The sequence below is a fragment of the Papio anubis genome, chromosome 6 (assembly GCF_008728515.1).
Source record: "Papio anubis isolate 15944 chromosome 6, Panubis1.0, whole genome shotgun sequence".
Classification (NCBI taxonomy): domain Eukaryota; kingdom Metazoa; phylum Chordata; class Mammalia; order Primates; family Cercopithecidae; genus Papio; species Papio anubis.
The window spans coordinates 40892576-40914402 of record NC_044981.1 but is presented as its reverse complement, the minus strand read 5'-3'; the positions used below and the strand labels follow the sequence as shown (position 1 = coordinate 40914402).

Sequence of the window (21827 nt, the reverse complement as noted above, 5' to 3'; positions counted from 1 at the left end):
CATACTTCGCTCAGCACAACACACTGGGGACTAACACCTAAGAAGTCTATTGGACAGTTATAAATTCCACATGGATGCATGCTATAACATGGATGAACCTTAAAAACATTATGCTGGCCGGGCGCAGTGGCTCATGCCTGTAATCCCAGCACTTTGGGAGGCCGAGGCGGGCGGATCACCTGAGGTCAGGAGTTTGAGACCAGCTTGGCCAACATGGTGAAACCCTATCTCTACAAAAAATACAAAAATTGGCCAGGCATAGTGGCGGGTGCCTGTAATCCCAGCTACTCGGGAGGCTGACGCAGGAGAATTGCTTGAACTCGGGAGGTGGAGATTGCAGTGAGCTGAGATAGTACCACTGCACTCCAGCCTGGATGACAGAGTGAGACTCTGTCTCAAAAAAGAAAAGAAAAGAAAAGAAATTTAGGGGACACATTCAAACTATAGCAAGGAACAATTCGTTTACTGGGAATAATGATTATCCATACCCCAATTCCATTTCCAAATGTACTTGTAGAAAATTGTTTGCAAATGACAGCCTGAAATCTCTCTCATCTCTTTGTTTTGAAACAAAGTATAAAATGTCCAAAAATAAAACAGTTGAGATCCAAAGTTTGTGATTCATAAGGGCAATGATTGGGTTTTCATGCTAATATGTGAGATGGGACTCCTTCAAACTTCTTTGTTATGACATCAGCCACATTACTCATCTGATGTGAAAAGAAATTTTTAATTAAAAAAGTTGATATTTTAAGCTAAAATGCAAAAATTCTAAACATTAGGCAATCACAATATCTTTTGTCCATTTAACTGCCATAGCATGTAGTTAATTTTATTTTATTTTATTTTATTTTTTGAGACAGAGTCTTACTTTGTAGCCCAGGCTGTAGTGCAGTGGTTTGATCTTGGCTCACTGCAACCTCTGCCTCCTGAGTTCAAGTGATTCTTATGCCTCAGCCTCCCGAGAAGCTGGGGTTACAGGCGTGTGCCACTATGCCCAGCTAATTTTTATATTTTTAGTAGAGACGAGATTTCACCATTTCTTCCTGACCTCAGGAGATCCACCCACCTTAGCCTCCCAAAGTGTTGGGATTACAGGCATGAACCACTGGGCCCAGCTGCATGTAGTTACTTTTAATCTATACTGAATATAGGCTTAGTCCCTAAACTGACCATAATAATTTCATTTCAAAATGTAAATCACAAACTATATTTTGTCTTACATTATTGATTTAAAGTATGTGTCACATGTTAAACAGAAAGTTGAATTTTGTCTTAATAACATGAATATTATTGAAGATTATATTAAATTAATATTTTTTGTAGAATTGTAATACTTTTTAAACATAAAAAATTTCACAAAAAATTATAAAACATATATCAATGAGCTAATATTTATAATATTCTAAATATTTTTGAAGTGCCTGTAACAATGCCTAGAACAGTGCCTGGTATGTAATAAGCATTATGTGTGTCTGTTAAATAAAAAGAAAATGAAATTACAAAATATTTTAAAATACTGTAAGTTTTATAAGTATATTTATATACATGAATTGATAAAGAACATTTGCACAGTAAAAAAATATACATTGGAAGATGCAGATTAATGTAATCATTCCCCCATTTTTGGCTATTCAGGTTACTGCCAGTGTTTTTTAAAGGATTACTATGATGAACATTTTTCAAGCATAAAGAAGTTTCAGTAGTTTATGTTATTTTCTCAAAGTATCTTCACAGAATAGAGTAGCCAGTGCAAAAGTTGTGATGACACGTATTACTTTCTATATGTGTCATAGTTGCTAATATTATCTTAGTGGCACTTAGCATAAGGAAAATACAATGCCCCAACTCTGAGTCAGGCTCTGTTGCAAGAGGTTTACCAAACTTATTGCTATGGTTGGAATATTTATTTCCTTCAAAACTTATGTTGGAATTTAATCTCCAACATGGTAATATTAAGGAGGGGGTCTTTAAGAGGTGACTGGGTTATGAGGTCTCTGTTCTAATGAAGGGATTAGTTGATCAGGGGGTTAATGGATTAGTGGGCTATCCTGGGAGTAGGACTGGTGGTTTTATTAGAATAGGAAGAGAGACCTGAACTAGCATCCTCAGCCCCCTCGCCATGTGATGCCCTATGCCACCTTGGGGCTCTGCATAGTCCTCACCAGCAAGAAGGCTCTCACCAGATGTGGCCCCTTGACCCTGGACTTCTCAGCCTCCATGACTATAAGAAATAATTGTTTTTTTCTTTATAAATTACCCAGATTCAGGTATTCTATAACCAACAGAAAACAGGCTGGGCGCAGTAGCTCATGCCTATAATTCCAGCCCTTTGGGAGGCCAAGGTGGGCGGATCACCTGTGCCTGGGAGTTTGAGACCAGCCCGGCAAAACAACCTCCTTACCAAAAATGCAAAAATTAGCTGGGCATGGTGGCACATGCCTGTAATCCCAGATACTCAGGTGACTGAGCCATGAGAATTGCTTGAACCCAGAAGGGGACAGTTGCAGTGAGCTGAGATGGCATTACTGCACTCTAGTCTGCCTGACAGAGCAAGACAAGAAAAAAAAAAAAAAGGCAATAGAAAATGGACGAAGGCACTTATCTTTATGGATCTTCACGATAATTCTGTTGGGTAAGAGGTAGTATCATCATTCCTATTTTCTAGATGAATCAACTGAGACTCAAAGAGTGGAATCACAATGACCTGATATCTAGGAGGGAGCACTGAGTTTCAACTGCAAGTGCGCCAAGTAGGAAAGACCGTCTTGTGGTAAATTTCTTTCTCTTGGCTAAAAGCAGGGGGTGATATGGGGTCAGTTTGTTATTGTCACCTATAAGAGAGATGGAAAAGGCTTCTACATTATCATGAACTTGAGAATCTTACAGTTAAAAATTGGAAAGATGAAAAATGGGTAGAGAGTGGGACAGGAGTGATTGGTAAGGTTACTTGATGTATCAGTTCCCTAAGGCATCCATCACAAAGTACCACAAACTGGGACGCTTAAACAATAGATATTCATTCTCTTATAGTTTTGAAGGCCAGAAGTCCAAAATCAAGGTGTCAGCAGGCAACTGATCTCTCTGAAGGCTCTAGTTTCAGGTGGTTACTGTCAGTCTCTGGCATGGCTTGGCTTGTGCACCCATCACTCTAATCTCTGTCTTCACATGGTCTTCTCCCCACTGGGAAGACAGAGATAGCGATTTGGACACAGACACCAAGTCTCTGTGTAAAGACAATATTTCCAAATAAGACTCTGGGTGAACATGAATTGTGCAGGGTTACTATTTAACCCAGTACTGTACACTTGGGTAGGAGAAGCCTGATACTTCTGCCCCTTCCCACTTTCTACTTTGTGTATGCAGTGGTTAGCAGAGGTATCTCTGCTCTCAGAAGTGAGGGGAAATCCTTATGTCCCTAGGCAATGTCTTAGTAGGCTGCTGACACCCAGGAGAAACAGTCTCTTCAGACTCAGAAGGCTACATCTAGGCCCATCCCCATCATCTTCCTCCACAGTTGCTGGAAGAAGGTTGCAATAAACAGCTCCCATAGTTGGGGCAACAGAGAATCTCAAAGGAAAAGATGTGCACAGAGCCAAGAATTACTAACACATCATAAAAGAGAAGCACGAAATGAAACAAATGACTATAATATCTGAGAAACAAATACTAGAACTCGCAGAAGGTGATTTTAAGAGAAGTATAATGAACCTTTCATCACAGGGATAAAAGACAATTGAATCCATAAGACAAGAAGGAAATTATGAAAAAGAATCAAATAGGGATCTTGGAAGTGAAAAGTATTCAGAAGAGAGGGAAATGGTGGAATGAATACGGATGAAGAGTTGTTTATTGAGCTAGAAACAATAGCTGAGGGATTATCCCAGAATGTAGTATAAGAAGACAGAGAAAAATTATGAAAGAAATGTTTAGAAACATGGAGGGTAGAACCAAAGCTCCCAAATCTATCAATTCACATTCCAGAAGAAAATAAAAAATTGAAAATACGAGAGAGAGGAAAAATTAAAAACATATTAAAAGAAAAATTTCCAGAGTTGAATAAAAGCATAAATCTTCCAGTTGAAAACTGAGTAGGATGAATAGAAATGACTACACTTAGATACAAATAGTGAAATTTTAGAACAAGTGTAAGGAGAAATTCTAAAAGCATCCAAAGATTTTTTAAAATTTTTCTGCAAAGACTAATATCAGAATTCTCAGTAAAAATGCATTGCATACAAGAAGGCAATATAAACACATCTTCAACATTTTGAGAGAACATGGTTACAAACCTAGAATTCTATATCCAGCTAAACTATTAAGTGTAAATGCAAAAAAAAAATACATTTATAAATATTCAAGGATCTGGAAAATTTACTATCCACAATGAATTAAGAGAGAATGAACTTAACCAGAAAACAAAAACAGAACAAAACAAACAAACAAAAAAAGAAATACATGAAGCAGTATCTTATTGAAGAAATCAGTAAAATTTATTGTAAAACTCATATAAGTTAGGATAACCACTAGAAGAAGTGACAGGTGCAAGTTTTAAATTTTGAGAAGGACAAAATAAGACAAAGAAAACTCACTGATTTTGCAAAAGGCAAAAGGAAATAAAAAAAAAATCCAGGAGAAGTAGAAAAGACAAATAAAATGAGAGGAATAGTTCAGATGTCTCAATATCACATTAAATATGATTGGGTTAAGCCCATGGATAAAAGGAGAATTTTAGATTGGATGTTTGAAAACCATTATAAGAGACGCATCTAAAACAAAATCATCTGAGAAGTTTGAAAATAAAGTGATGGAAAAGGATATTCCAATGAAAAAATGTGTGATTATATTTAAATCAGATAAAACGGAATTCAAGGAAGGTTTAGAAAGTGGATCTACCTAGCAGTAGTCAGCACCCCTGGTAACTAGATAGTAGTTTCTAAACATCATTTCACACATACACACGAAATCAATGTTCACTTGAAAAAAGGCTGATTCCAGGTCTGGGACAAGAAATATACAAGATGAGCCTAGACCAACATGTCATATCTTAAGCAAGAAAGCTGAAGACTACAGAGAGAGTGTCAAAATTGCTTAGGAAACAACTTGAAGAGGCTTTTACTGGCTAAAGATGCAACAATCATGCATTAATAAAAATGATAATTACAATGATTAAAACACTTCAAATATACTTAAGTTTATGAATATGGAAATGAAATAATTTTTTTAAAAAAACCCTTATTGGCCACTTTCTATAAAACAAAACAAAACAAAACAAAACAAAACAAAAAACCAGGGAACAGAGGAACATGTTAAACACTATCACAGAAAGATAATCAGCAAAATCCAGACTGTAGGAAATTCTACAGAACAAATGATCCAAAAAATATATTCCAAGCAAAAAAGAAAGTGTGTATTTGTGTGTGGCCGGGAGGGATTACAGATTACGAGTTACCTAAAAAACATCACTCGATTGCATGTAAGAATCTTAACTGAATCTTTTTTTTTTTAACATAAACTCAAGATTTTATTGTCTTCATAATAAAACAAAAGATGACACTCAGAACTATATCACTTGACCCCTTTCTCTTCTTATCTCCTCCCAGTTCAAAATGCTTGCATCTCAATAATAGCCAGCATTCTCTTAGATCTGCAGTTGGGCTCAACGCACTCAAGTCTTAGCACAGTCTTCTTTGTAGTTTTAGCCTTTTCCTGGAAAATCCGCTTAGTCTGTCCACCACAGCCACTAGGCTTCCCATCAAGGCCCTTTTCCCTGGGCATATAGAGAATCCTTGCCCTTCTCATACTGTGTCACTTTGTGGGGTTGGTGCTTGCCATACTTCTTACAGAAAGTCCACTGAGTTTTAGGAACATTCATAATGTTTGCAGGATCATTATTGGCATGGAAAACTGAATGTTGATAAAAACAAACACATTGGCCCTCAAGGTGGCTCATGCCTGTAATCCCAACACTATGGGAGGCCGAGGATCACTTGAGCCCAGGAGTTCAAGACTAGTCTGGGCAAAATAGTAAGACCCAGTCTCTAAGAAAATAAATAATAATAATAATAATAAACAAAAAGAAAGTTTATATAATTCGCTACATGCACAAATTAAAGCATCTGATTATATCAATAAATGCTTAAAAAATTGAAAATTTTAACACCTGTTAAGATTTTCAAAAGACTTGCAGTAGCTTGCTATAGAAGGGAAATTTTCTATCTTAGTTAAAGGGACTACCAAAAACCTATGACTATCACCATACTTTGTGGTGAATTTAGAGGTAATCCTATTACCTCAGGAATGGGACAAGGATGCTTGCTTTCATGCTGCTATACAACACCAAACTGGATGATCTAGTCAATGCAATTAAAACAAGAAAAATAAATAAGAAACCTATAAATGATATTTTCATCTACAAATAACAGAAAAAACAATTTGAAGTAGTTTATACAAAAAATACATTTTATTATCTCACATAATAAATTCTGGCTCTCTTCTTCCTTCTCTAGCCCTGTGAAGATGTGCCTTGCTTCCCTTTTACCTTCCACCATGATTTGACTTTGGTCTACCTGAACAGTAATGTGCACTTGCTGTAAGTGGTAGAGCCCATCTACATTAGGCTGACGATTTATTGTTGAAGTAAAAAAAACGGGTGAGGGAAGATGGCGGATAGGAGACAGGGCTGATGTGCAGCTCCCATTTCTATGGACAGAACAGTGTGTGGAGACTCATGTCATGGACTTTTGCTCCAGGAACCATCACAAGAGTGTACTAGGAAAACTGAAAGAAATCACAGATCCTTTGAAAGCAGCAGCAGGCTGCTGCAAATTCCATGAGACAGGCCAAAAGCTCTGGTGCTCTCTGGCTGGAGGTCAACCAGCTCAGGACCTTACAGCAATTCATGACAGAACAACCCTGCTGAAGTGGGGGACTTCAGTACTCCACTGACAGCAAAGACAGGTAATCAAGACAGGAAGTCAACAAATGACCAATGGACTTAAATTATACCTTAGAACAAGTGAACTTAACAGATATTTACAGAACATTCTACCCAACAACTGCAGAATATATGTTCTTTTCATCAGCACATGGAACATTCTCCATGATAGACAATATGATAGGCCACAAAACAAGTCTCAATAAATTTAAGAAGATTTAAATTATATCAAGTACCCTCTCAGAACATAGTAGAATAAATTTGGAAATTAACTCCAAAAGGAACCCTCAAAACTATACTAATACACGGAAACTAAATAATATGCTCCTGAATGATCTTTGGGTCAATAATGAAATCAAGATGGAAATTTAAAAATTCTTTGAACTGAAAGATAATAGTGATACAATTAAAACATCTGGCACACAGCAAAAGTGGTGCTAAGAGGCAAGTTCATAGCACTAAATGCTTACATCAAAAAGTCTGAAAGAGCACAAATAGACAATCTAAGGTCAGACCTCAAGGAACTAGAGAAACAATAACAAACCAAACCCAAACCCAGTAGAATAAAATAAATAACAAAGATCAGAGCAGAACTAAATGAAATTGAAACAAAATAAATACAAAAGATAAACAAAAAGCTGGTTCTTTGAAAAGATCAAAAAATTGATAGGGCATTAGTGAGATTAACCAAGAAAAGTGGACAAGATCCAAATAAGCTCAGTTAGAAACAAAACAAGAGATATTACAACCAATACCACAGAAATAAAAAAGATCATTCAAGGCTGCTATGAACACCTTTATGCACACAAACTGGAAAATTTAGTGAAGATGGATAAATTTCTGTAAATATACAACCCTCCTGGATTAAATCACGAAGAAATAGAAACAGAAATAGAACAGACCAATAACAAGCAGTGAGACTGAAACAGTAATTTAAAAATTTCCAACAACAACAACAAAAGGCCAGGTCCTGATGGATTCACAGCTGAATTCTATCAGGCATTCAAGGAAGAATTGGTACCAATCTTACTGAAACTATTCCAAAAGACATAGAAACAGGGAATCCTCCCTAAATCATTCTATGAAACCAGTATCACCTTAATACCAAAAGTGGGAAAGGACATAATAAAAAAAGAAAACCACAGACCAATATCCCTAATGAACACAGATGCAAACATCCTAAAAAAATACTAGCTAACCAAATCCAACAACATATCAAAAAGATAACACACCATGATCAAGTGGATTTCATACTAGGGATGCAGGGATGATTTAACATATGCAAGTTAATAAATGTGATGCATCATATAAACAGAATTAAAAGCAAAAGCCATATGATCATCTCAAGAGATGCAGAAAAAGCATTTGACAAAATCCAGCATGCCTTTCTCATTAAAACCCTCAGCAAATTTGGCATACAAGGGACATACCTCAAAGTAATAAAAGCTGTCTGTGACAAACCCACAGCCAACATTATACTGAATGGGGAAAAGTTGAAAGCATTACCCCTGAGAATTGAAATGAGACAAGGATGCCCACTTTCACCACTTCTGTTCAACAGAGTACTAGAAGTCCTAGCCAGAGCAATCAGACAAGAGAAATAAAGGGCATCCAAATCAGTAAAGGGGAAGTCAAACTATCACTGTTTGCTGATGATATGATTGTATACCTAGAAAACCCTAAAGATTCATCAAAAAAAAAAATATATATATATATATTTCTGAGCCATAGAAAGGAATGAAATAATGGCATTCACAGCAACCTGTGTGGAGTTGGAGACCATCATTCTAAGTGAAGTAACTCAGGAATGAAAAACCAAACATCACATGTTCTCACTTATAAGTGGGGGCTAAGCTATGAGGAACACAAAGGCATGAGACTGATATAATGGACTTTGGGAATTCGGGGGGAAGGGTGGGAGGGGGATGAGGGGTAAAAAACTACATATGGGGTACAGTATACACTGCTCAGGTGATGGGTGCACCAAAATCTCAGTAATTACTACTGCAGAACTTTTCCATACAACCAAACACCACCTGTTCCCTCAAAACTACTGAAATAAAATAAAATAAAATAAAATAAAATAAAATAAAATAAAATAAAACAAAATAAAATAAAAACATAAAGAAATCCTGAGGTAGGGAGTGTCCAGAGTTGGTTAATTCAGAGGTTTACTGACATAATTAAAGACCCAAGGCCGGGCGCGGTGGCTCATGCCTGTAATCCCAGCGCTTTGAGAGGCCGAGGTGGGTGTATCACGAGGTCAGGAGTTTGAGACCAGCCTGGCCAACATGGTGAAACTCTATCTCTACTAAAAATACAAAAATAGGCTAGGTGTGGTGGCACGCTAGTCCCAGGGCTGAGGAGGCTGAGGCACGAGAACCGCTTGAACCCGGGAGACAGAGGTTGCAGTGAGCCGAAATCACTGTCGCCTGGGCGACAGAGAGAGACAGTCTCAAAAAAAAAAAAAAAAAAAAAAAAAAGACCTAGGGCCTTTCTATTTTTACCTGTACTATTACAGGAATGTGAGGTTTGTGGCTCTCCAGCTTGCCCCTCCCAAGGAAACAAGATGGCTCCCACAGTTCCAGATATCCTATATAAGCATGTCAAGCGGAAGTGATGTCAACTTCTGTTTGTCTCTTTTCAAGAGTGAGGAAATATTTCCCAGAAGTCCCTGGGATACTTTGTCACATCTCATTAGTCAGACCTAGGTCACACACGTATTCTAGAACTATGGAATGGAGTTCCCAGTCGGCCCAGGATGGACATTTTGTGGAGGAAAGAAAAAAAATCTAGGGGGCTAGACCTCTGATCTTTTCATGTGTTTGTTACTGCAACATAACCTAGCCTATCCTAATTTAACAAAACCTAAAGTAAGGCCATAGCCGGGTGTGGTGGCACACGACTGTAATTCCAGCTACTGGGGAGGCTGAGGGAGGAGAATCGCTTGAACCCAGGAGGTAGTAGAGGTTGCAGTGGGCCAAGATCACACCACTGCACTCCAGCCTGAGCAACAGGAGCAAAGCTCCATCTCAAAAATAAATAAAATAAATAAATAAATAAAATTAGGCCAGATGCAGTGTGACTCACTCCTGTAATCCCAGCACATTGGGAGTTTGAGGCCTGAGGATCACTTGAGCCCAGGAGTTGGAGACCAGCCTGGGCAAAATAGTCGAGATCCTATCTCTTAACAAATTTTTTTTTTAATTAGCACACCTGTAGTCCCAGCTACTTGGGGGGCTGTCCATTGAGCCGGGGAGGGAGGTTGAGGCCACGGTGAGCTATGGTCCTGCCATTGCACTCCAGGCTGGGTGACAGAGTGAGAGTCTGTCAGAAAAAAAAAAAAAGAAGAAGAATAAAAGAATATATCTTATTTTACCCTCTTGCTTACATAAAAGGTAGAAGATTATGTTACTATTCTGTACCTTCCTTTTGTTTCTTAAAATAGATCCTTTAGCTCTTCATATCAGTACAAAAAGGCTTCCTAATTCTCTCTCTTTCTCTGTCTTCATCCCACTCAGTGGCCAAGGCGTCTTAATTTTTTTGCTTTGTTTTACAGCTGTATTGTGTTCCATTATATGAATATAGCATAGTTTATTTAACCATTTCCTTATTGATGGGCACTTTTGTTGTTTCCAATCTTTTTCTATTACAATGATGCAATGATGAATTACCCTGTGCATACATCATTTTGTCAGTGTGCAGGGGAATATATAAAATCTCCAGAAGTGAATATGCCAGATCAAAGGGTAAATGCACTGAAGATTACAGAAATATTAAATTGCCTTGTATTATGGTTATACCATCTTTCAGTCCCACTGGCAATGTATGAGATTACCTTATTCTTCATATATTATTCCCCATTATTATTCCCCACGTATTCTGTTAACTATTCTAAAGCTGTTCAACTTTTGGATTTTTTTCTGATCTAATCACTTTCTCAGTTTAGCTTTAATTTGCATTTTTTATTACGAGTGAAGTTCACTTTCTTTTTATATGCATACAAGCCATTTGTATATCTTTTTCTGTGAACTTTTTGTTCACATACTTTGCTCATTTTTCTTTAAAAAATTATGGATCTTAATTATTCTTTTCATATTGATTTACTGTAATTATATATTTAGATAATTAGCCCTTTGTCTATGGTGTAAATTGCAAATATATTTGCCCATTTTGTCTTTGTCTTTCAGTATTGCTTATGGCATATCTTCCCCTGCACTTATATGATTTTTGATTTAGAGATGGGGGCTCACTTTTTCACCCAGGCTGGAGTGCATTGGTGCTACCATACCTGTGGTCTCCAACTCCTGGGCTCAAGGGATCCTTCGGCCTCAGCCTGGGATGACAGGCGTGCACCACCCCTCCCAGCTAATTTTTTATTTTTTGTGGAGACAGAGTCTCTATAGGCTGGTCTTGAACTCCTGGCCTCAAGCAACCCTTTCTCATCAGCCTCCCAAAGTGTTGGGATTACAGGTATCAGTTACCATACTGGCCAAAATTTTTTTTATATAGTAGAAATTTTATATAGTAGAAATTACTTTTTTGCATGCATCTTTTGTATTTTGAATCACAGTTCATAAAGAAATTCACGTTTTCTTATAGCTTCATGGCTTTTTTAAAAAATTAAGATTAAAAAAATTGATTTGCCTTTATTCTGATACATGATGAGAGGTGTAGATTCAATTTTATTTTTTCCAGGTGGCTATCCAGTTGTCAGACGCCATTTATTTGAAACTCATTCTTGCCACTTTGTTTTGAGTTGCCTCCTTTTTGCACATCAAATTTCTGTAATGTATTTTTGGAGATGGAGTCTCACTCTGTCACCTAGGCTGGAGTGCAGTGGCATGATCTCGGCTCACTGAAAACTCTGCCTCTCAAGTTCAAGCAATTCTCCTGCCTCAGCCTCCCACGTAGCTGGGACTACAGGTGCACGCCACCACACCTAGCTAATTTTTGTAGAGACAGGGTTTCACCATGTTGACCAGGTTGGTCTCGAACTCCTGACCTTGTGATCTGCAGCCCCTCCCGGCCTCCCAAAGTGCTGACATTACAGGGGTGAGCCACTGCACCTGGCCTCCTCTTTTAGCCCATCTAGTCATGCAGTGTTATCATATTAATACTTTTTAAATTGGTGGAAACTTATAGCATGTTTCAATATCTGATTGAGATAGTTCCACCACATTGTTCTTCATTTTCAGGGATTTTCTTCTTACTCTTGCTTTTTTTTTGTTGTTGTTTTGCATGAATTTGGAAACAACTTATCTATTTCCAGGAAAAATAAAACCATTGGTAACTTTATTAAGATAAAGTTAGCCCCAATGAGGTAGTACATGCCTGTAATCCTAGCACTTTGGGAGACTGAGACAGGAGGATAACTTAAGCCCAGGAGTTCAAAAGACCAACAACATGGTGAGACCCGTCTCAATAAAAAATACAAAAAATTAGCCAGGCATGGTGGCCCAAGCCTGTAGTCCCAGCTACTTGGGAGGCTGAGGTGGGAGGATCACCTAAACCTGGGGAATTCAAGGCTGCAGTGAGCTGAGATCGCCCCACTGCACTTCAGCCTGGGCAATAGAATGAGACCCTGTCTAAAGCAGGGGAAAAAAGATGAAGTTAAATTTATAAACTGATTCAAAGAGAAGAGACTTTGTGATGTTGAATTTTTTTTAATTAAAAAAAAAAAAAAGAGAGAGTTTCACCATGTTGGCCAGGCTGGTCTCAAACTTCTGACCTCCATGATCCACCTGCCTCAGCCTTTCAAAGTGCTGGGATCACAGGCGTGAGTCACCACACCCAGCCAAATGTTTCTTTAACCAAAGAATAGGCGTATCTTTCCATTTCTTCAGTTCTACTTTTGTGTCCCATAGTAGTATTTTGGAATTTTCCTCATAAAGATGTTATATATTTCTTGTTAAGCTTACTCTTAAATAGTTTACCTCTTTCTTCTCATTTTTGCTGTTGGAGACACAAACTTCTTTTCCACTTGTTATTTATTTATTTTTTAAGAGAAGGGGGTTCTCACTATGTTACCTCAGCTGGTCTTGAACTCCTGGGCTCAAGTGATCTTCCCACCTCAGCCTTTTGAGTAGCTGGGATTATGGGCACACACCACTATGCTTAGACACTTTACTATTTAATTGGTGTTGATTTATGTAAGAGAGTTATTTTTGCTATGTATTAATGTTATACCCTGTAATTTAATACAGGGGTCCAAACCCAGGGCCACTGACCCCATCTGGGTCTGTTAGGAACCAGGCTGCATAGCAGGAGGTGAACCGCCAGTGATTGAAGCTGAGTTCTACTTCCTGTCAAATCAGTGGAGGCATTAAATTCTCAAAGGAGCGCAAACCCTACTGTGAACTGCACAGTTGAGGGATCTAGGTTGCGTGCTCCTTATGAAAATCTAACACCTGATGATCTGTCACTGTCTCCCACCACCCCCAGATAGGACCATCTAGTTGAAGGAAAACAAGCTCAGGGCTCCCACTGATTCTACATTATGGTGAATATATAATAATAATAGAAACAAGGTGCCCAATAGATGTAATGTGCTTGGATCATCCTGAAACCATCTCCCTCAACCCCAATCCATGGAAAAACTGTCTTCCATGAAACAAGTCGCTGTTGCCAAAAAGGCTGGGGATTGCTGATTTACTGAGTTCTCTTGTTACTTATAGTATTTTTTCAGTTGGTTCTCTTAAATATAAATCAGATCTTTTGAAATTAGTGACAATTTTACCATCTTTTCTACAATTCTTATACTTTCTCTTGTATAGTTGTATCTGTTAATATCTTCAGAACAATATTAAATATTAATGTTGATAGTGGGCATCTTTGTCTTGTTTCTCACTTTGCTTGAATGCTTCCAGTGTTGTCCATTAAGATTGGTTCTGATCTCTGGACTAATAAATAGGTGTTAGGGAAAGTATCATTTATTTATTTTTCAGGAGTGTTTTTAAAATCAAGAAGGAGTGTTTACTTTTTCCCAAATTCATATTAGTATCAGTTGAGATCATATATATTTTTTCTCCTCAGATATATTAATATAGATAGACTCTTAATATTAAACCAACTTTTTATTCATGTAATAAATGACCCTTGGTTAGTATTTTAACTGTGCTATAGATTTTGCTTGTTACAACTTTATTTGGTGTTTTTGCATTGACATTTATAAGTGAGATTGGTCTGTAGTTTTCTTTCTTTGTAAAATCTTTGTCAGGTTTTGGTATCAATGTTATATTTACTCTAGAATAGTTTAAAAACGAAGCATCAAATCGAGGTTTTTCAGAAATCATGAGTTGGGTGAATTTAAGTCACAAACAATGTGAAGGGTGGCTTGCAGTTCTACATTCTTAGAGGATATTTTATTTCCTCTCCTACCCACCATGAAGGTTGAAGTGGCAAGTTTTCTTACGGTATGTTTCTTCAGGCTGGATTGTTCAAACTTGTTTCTTGGTATTTTAGCTTTGTTCATGGGTCTCCTACCCATCTCCCACATCTTGGAAGGACTTCTGTGCTCTAGACTTCATGAGAGCGTAAAAATGGAAACTTACGATCATAAAATATGACTATAAAAGCACCTGCCATTCCAATTGGCTTTCTCCTTTCACTCATCTGACTTCCATAACTTTTTGGGAATTTCAGACCAACTTGCTTAAAAAAGATCATTTTTAAAATTGAAAACAAATCTATTTTGTCTAGTATTTTTACTTGTTTTGCATAAGAAGTCTGTACAGGGCAACTGGTCTACTATACTGCTAGGAACAAATATCAGGACTTGTCATATCAAATATAAAAATATTTTATAATGCTAAAATGATTAAAGCTGTAGTTTTGGTATAGAGACAGTTTAATGGGGTAAAATGGAGACTATAGAAATAGATCTGTCTATATATGAGAACCAGTATAATATTAGCATACAATAGTAGCATAATCTCAAATTCAATGGTATTGGAAGAATTACTATTTACTAATAAATATAGTTAGTATTAATTAATTAGTTAAATATTTAGTATTATACATTTATTAGCAAACACTATACCATTAGGCAAAACAAAGCTACATCTGTGTCATATATCATCCTCAAAATTAAATTAAATTCCAGATGGATTAAAGGGATAAACTTAAAAACAAAACCCAGAATTACAAAATAATTCAATGAAAATACAGACAAAATATTTATAACCACTGAGAAGGACAGAGCCACTAAAGCAAGGACACACACACACACACGCACATAATTGTATAGGAAAATTTAAGCAAATATTTATAACCCTTGGGGTAGGAAAGATTCTCTAAAGACAAACACCTCAACATACAAAAAGCTTTACAAGAAAGATACATTTGATGACTTAAAAACCTTATTCTTGTAAAACACACTAAAACTAAAAAGAAAGAAAAAGCAAGAGGCTAGAAGAAAAGATTTACATCATATTTGTAGTAATGAAACATTAATTTCACAAATATGTAAGACAATCAATGAGAAAAAACTCCATATCAAAATTTTCAAAGGCTATAAAGAGGCAAAACAAAAAGCCAATAAAGATATTAAATGATACTCACCTTTTACAGTTAATCAGGGACATGCAAATCTTAACAACAATGATATACTATTTCTTAATTGTGATGTAGACAAGAATTTTACGTTGATTGTATCAAATGCAGGCAAACGTGTAGAAAGTTGATATCCCATGTTTAATTGTTGGAAATTTAAATTGATATAACCTTTTAAACAGATAATTTAGTGATATCAAAAATTTTAAAAATGCATAGCTTTTATGTAAGAATGCGACTTGCATAATATATATCAGAAGAATGTATATGCTCACATGATAGAGATCTGTAATAATAGTAAAAATTTAGGAAAAAACTCCCCATCAATTGAGAAATGGCTAAATTATCCATGGGTTATACATGTACACAAAGAGACATGTACAATACTGTTCATTGCATCACTGTTTGTAATGACAAATAGTAAAAGGCAACCTAAATAACCATCATGGAGGAATGAATAGATAAAATGTGATCTAGTCATTTGATTACTACACAGAAATTAAAAGGAATAAACTAGACATAATTATCACATAGATGAATCTCAAACATAATTTGCATGAAGTTGTAGATACATATGGTATGACACCATTTTTGTAAAATTTTTAAGCTCACAAAATAATGCTGTATGTTATGTAAGAAAAATGTGGCATGTGGGTTGAAAAGATACAAATTAAACATATGGGAGGAGTGGGGGTAATGGAACAAAAACCCAAACTGGCTATAACTGAGGAGTATGAATAATTAAATCATATCAATCCATTCATATAACTGAGGTCTAACACAAAAACAAACAAATGGACAAAACTGTGATGTAACCATATCAAGTACTTAGGAAAGAGTTAAAAGATGTGGAAAGAACTCCAAGGCATATTGTTAAGTGAAAAAGCAAGTCAAAGAACAATATGTACAATGTGTAACATTTATGTAAAACAAAACCACAAAATAAAACTATATATTTACACACACCATACAACCAAATGCATAGAAAAAGTTTTAGAGAAGATAACGACGTAACAAATATAAATGGTGATATAGAAAATTTTCTTACATTGTTTATAAACATTTATAAATAGTGTGGAATAAAAATAAAGGCAGATAGAAATTCCAGGAAAGGCTGGTGCGGTGCCTCACGCCTGTAATCCCAGCACTTTGGGAGGCCTAGGAGGGCAGATCATGAGGTCAGGAGTTTGAGACCAGCCTGACTAATATGATGAAATGCCTTCTCTACTAAAAATACAAAAATTAGCCAGTCGTGGTGGCGTGTGCCTGTAATCCCAGCTACTCAAGAGGCTGAGGCAGGAGAATTGCTTGGACCCGGGAGTTGGAGGTTACAGTGAGCCAAGACCACGCCACTGCACTGCAGCCTGGGTGACAGAGACAGACACTCCATCTCAAAAACAAACAAACAAAAAGAAATCCCAGAAAAACAGAAAGAAGTAAGAAATGAAATGTAACCCTTATGATCATTGCTTCTGCAATAAACAATATTTATATAGTGTTATGAACTGAATGTTTGTGTCTACCCCAACCCCTTGCCAAATTCACCTGTTGAAGTCCTAACTCCCAATGTAATGGCCTTAGGAGGTGGAGTCTTTGGGAGGTAATTAGGTTTGGACGACATCATGAGAGCGGAGCACCCATGATGGCTTATAAGAAGAGAAAGAGACACCAGAGATTTCTTTCTCTGCCATATGAGGATACAGCAAGAAGACAGCCATCTGTGAGCCAGGAAGATGACTCTCAGTGAGAACCAAATCTGCTGGCACCTCAATCTTGGACTTCTCAAATTCCTGTTATTTAAGTCACCTCATCTATAGTATTTTGTTATAGGAGCCTGAGGTGACCAAGACACATAGTCACAATAATATCTGTACATTATTTTTTAGTTGTTTATAACCAACCTATAGACAAAGCATAGAAAATGTAGTTAATAGACAAAGCTTAGAAAATGTAGTTATATTATAAAAATTATTAACCTTGATAATGTGAATGACAAAAGGTGCAAATGACAAAAGGTGTAAAATTGCTGAGTGGACTGGTTGGGGAGCTATTATCTTCATTTTATAAAAAGCATTAAAAGATAGTTGATGAAACAAAAAATAAAGGTATTAGGATGTTATTTATAGTATAAAGGCAACCAACAGAGAAGCCAAAAAGGGGCAGTACAGGAAGTATTGAAAAATGAGCTGAAAACATCTATTGTATGACAGATTAAACAGATAATGCCTAAAATTATAAGGAAATGTATTGGCTCTTATCACTAAATTTCCAGAGGTAGGGCAGGTTTAAGAGCGATCCAATCCAGTGTCTTTTTTTTTTTTTTTTTTTGAGACGGAGTCTCACTCTGTCGCCCAGGCTGGAGTGCAGTGGTGCGATCTCGGCTCACTGCAAGCTCTGCCCTCCGGGTTCACGTCATTCTCCTGCCTCAGTCTCCCAAGTAGCTGGGACTACAGGTGCCCGCCACCACACCCGGCTAATTTTTTTGTATTTTTAGTAGAGATGGAGTTTCACTGTGTTAGCCAGGATGGTCTCGATCTCCTGACCTCGTGATCTGCCCGCCTCGGCCTCCCAAAGTGCTGGGATTACAGATGTGAGCCACTGTGTCCGGCCCCCAGTCCAGTGTCTTGAGCTGTTTCACTAAACTTCTCTTGGTCCTGGATTTATTTATGGGTTGGCTTCATTCTCAGGTTGACATCAAGATGGCTTAAATTCTAGGCTTTTCTGTATTTCCAAATCCTGGAAAAACTGATTTCCAGTCCAGAAGGAAAATAAAATTTCCTCTTTCCCTCTCCCACTTACGATCCTTCTTATATTTTTATATCCTGACTGAAAATTAACCTATTCCCAGGATCATTGCTGGTGGGAACATCTATTCTTCATAGGAAGGAAAAACCTGGACCACTTTTATGTAGGCAGGCCATCACAATGGGCTCAGGAAGTAGCTATAAGTTCCTCTGGGAGTGGTCCACCCTGCCTATTGCTCCCAACCTCCAGTAAGTGTTATTGTTATTAAAGTTACACCTCAGTTTCAATGCTGCTGGGAGAAAACAGGAAAGAACTGGGGGCCTAGGCATGGGGCAAAGGGTTGGAAAAGTGTCTTAAACCTGAGCAGAGGTGGTTAGCAATAGCCATCAGCAGAAGGGAGTTATGTCTAGGAGAATGGTGAGCAATGAGGAGTTTCTCAAACACTTTCCCTGAAGGTGAAGGAGAGCGTTATGTGGTCATTTACAGTAAGTAATGTGCTAGGGGCTTGAGCCATAATTATTTGGGTATAACTGTTTGGGTATAAAAAGGAAGAATGACCTAATTTTACATATGGGTTTTATATAGATTGGATCTCAACCCAATAGCTCATCAATCTTTTGTTCCTTTTGGGAATATTTTCCTAGAAAATATGTTCCTTTATTATGTAAAAAAAAAGTTACTTCCCTCTATATGTGAGTTTCCAGGAGAGAATCCATGACCTGATGAGTGGAGAGAAGGCATCCTATCTAAGACATACACACCTTGTTTCTCACTTGGCATTGATCTGATTTTTTTAAAACTCTCTCATTTGTATGTCCTGTATGTAGGTGGGCCTATTTATGTTCAATAAAAAATTATAGCAAGTTAAGGCCGGGCACAGTGGCTTGAGCCTATAATCCTAGCATTTTGGGAGGCCGAGGCCGGTGAATCCTTTGAGTCCAGAAATTCATGAACAGCCTGGACAAGATGGCGAGACCTTGCCTCTACATAAAATACAAAAACTAGTTGGGCATGGTGGCACATGTCTATAGTCTCAGCTACTGGGGCAGCTAAGGTGGGAGGATTGCTTAAGGCAGTAAGATCGAGGCTACAGTGATCTATGGTTGTACCACTGCACTGTCCATAAAAGATGCCGTGTGTTAGTGATGCCCTTCTAGGGGAACTATCTCTTTTTTTTTTTGAGATGGAGTCTTGCTCTTGTCGTCCAGACTGGAGTGCAATGGTGTGATCTCGGCCCACTGCAACCTCCGCCTCCCAGGTTTAAGAGATTTTCCTGCCCCAGCCTCCCGAGTAGCTGGGATTACAGGCGCCCGCCACCACGCCGGGCTAATTTTTTTGTATTTTTAGTAGAGACAGGGTTTCACCATGTTGGTCAGGCTTGTCTCACACTCCTGACCTCAGGTGATCCACCCACCTCAGCCTCCCAAAGTGCTGGGATTAAAGGCATGAGCCACCGCACCCAGCCAGAGAACTGTCTTAATAGGGTAGCTGTGGGGCTAGAGATGGAGATATTTTGACTAAATATGCAAGAGAACTTGAAAATGTTGGACAAGACTATCTGGGAAAGCAATAGATTTCCCAATTCCTAGAAATCTTCATGAATGGAATGGACTGAAACTTGTCCTTAATAGGTTAGCTGTTCATCTATCTGAGAAAAAGAGCACACGATCACCTATCCTTTCAAGGTCCTTTTCTAGTTCTGGGTTATTGCACTTTTATTTATTTATTTATTTTATTTATTTATTTATTTATTTATTTATTTATTTATTTTGAGACGGAGTCTCGCGCTGTGTCACCCAGGCTGGAGTGCAGTGGCAGATCTCGGCTCACTGCACTGGCTCCCGCCTCCGGGTTCACGCCATTCTCCTGCCTCAGCCTCCGAGTGGCTGGGACTACAGCCACCACCGCCCGGCTAGTTTTTTTGTATTTTTTTAGTAGAGGCCGGGGTTTCACCATGTTAGCCAGGATGGTCTCGATCTCCTGACCTCGTGATCTGCCCGCTCGACTCCCAAAGTGCTGGGATTACAGGCTTGAGCCACCGCGCCCGGCCTATTTATTTATTTTTTTTGAGATGGAGTTTCGCTCTTGTCGCCCAGGCTGGAGTGCAGTGGTGCGATCTCGGCTCACTGCAACCTCTGCCTCCTGGGTTCAGGCGATTCTCCTGCCTCAGTCTCCTGAGTAGGTGGGAGTAGCGCCCACCACCACACCTAGCTAATTTTTTGTATTTTTAGTAGAGATGGGGTTTTGTCACATTGGGCAGACTTATCTGGAACTCCTGGCCTCAGGTGATCCGCCCCCCTGGGCCTCCCAAAATGCTGGGATTACAGGCATGAGCCACTGCAGCTGGCCTGCACTTTTAAAATTTAAGAGCACCGGTACAGTTTAAGCTTCCCAGGGTAGCTTAAAATGGGCACATAAGTATGTAATATTGAGCATGGAGATGGTAAATGGAGAGAAAACATTAAATTTAAACTTGTTTTTCCTTAAGATGACAAAGTTTATGATTTGCTGCATATTCTACACAGCTTTGGAACAGAAGTGTTCTTCCATTTATTCTTATAGGATTGTCATACTCAGGAGAAAGGCAAAGGAAATAATATGCTTTTTAAAATAAGGTTTCATTCAAGGCTGGCAGCCATCAATGTTCTAGGAAATAATAATAGGGCAACAGTCATTTATTCTGTCTGCAAAGTGCTTTTCCATGGGAGGAACTTGAAGAATATGTACCAATGATGATTTCATCAATCCCAGCCACATTTGTGTGGGAGAAACAGCACACATGTGTGACAATGTTACAGACAGTCAAAGGGCTGCTACACAAAGTTAAGTGATTTGCCAAAGGTCAATTTACAGATCCCTGGGAACAGTCTGAGGAATATTTTCCTTCTCAATATTCTTACATAATATGTTAATCACTGACAATGGTTTAATAAGTTTCTTTTTCAAGAGTATGAGAACAATCTTTTTCTCTGGAATAATCTTTTTCTTTAAAATATAATTTATTTTACTTTCTCAGATTATGAAAGTAGTACATGTTCATTGTGGAAAATTTGGAAATCATAACACAATAAGAAGGTGGGAAAAAGTCACTACAACTCCACACTCTCAGAAAACAGTATCAAGGCCGGGTGCAATGGCTCACACCTGTAATCTCAGCACTTTGGGAGGCCGAGGTGGATCACCTGAGGTCAGGAGTTAGAGACCAGCCTGACCAACATGGTGAAACCCCGTGTCTACTAAAAATGCAAAAATTAGCTGGGCATGGTGACGTGTACCTGTAATCCCAGCTACTCAGGAGGCTGAGGCAGGAGAATCGCTTGAACCTGGGAGGCAGAGGTTGCAGTGAGCAGAGATTGCGCTACTGAACTCCAGCCTGGGTGACAGAGTGAGACTCCGTCTTAAAAAACAAACAAACCACCACCACCAACAACAAAAACCAGTATCAGTACACGGGTTCTTAATTTGGGGTCCATAGTCTCATGGTGGTCACGAGGTTCATGAAGCCCTGAAAATTGGTACAAATCTGTATAGATATGTGCATTTTTCTAAGGAAAGAATTTATAGCTATACCAATTAAGGTTCTTGGTTGTAA

General features: G+C 38.1%; 1 pseudogene; it reads left to right on the top strand.

Annotated features, from left to right (window-relative positions):
* The first annotated feature begins 605 nt into the window (after positions 1 to 605).
* On the top strand, positions 606 to 716 carry LOC116275607 (annotated as a pseudogene).
* The last annotated feature ends 21111 nt before the right edge of the window (positions 717 to 21827 follow it).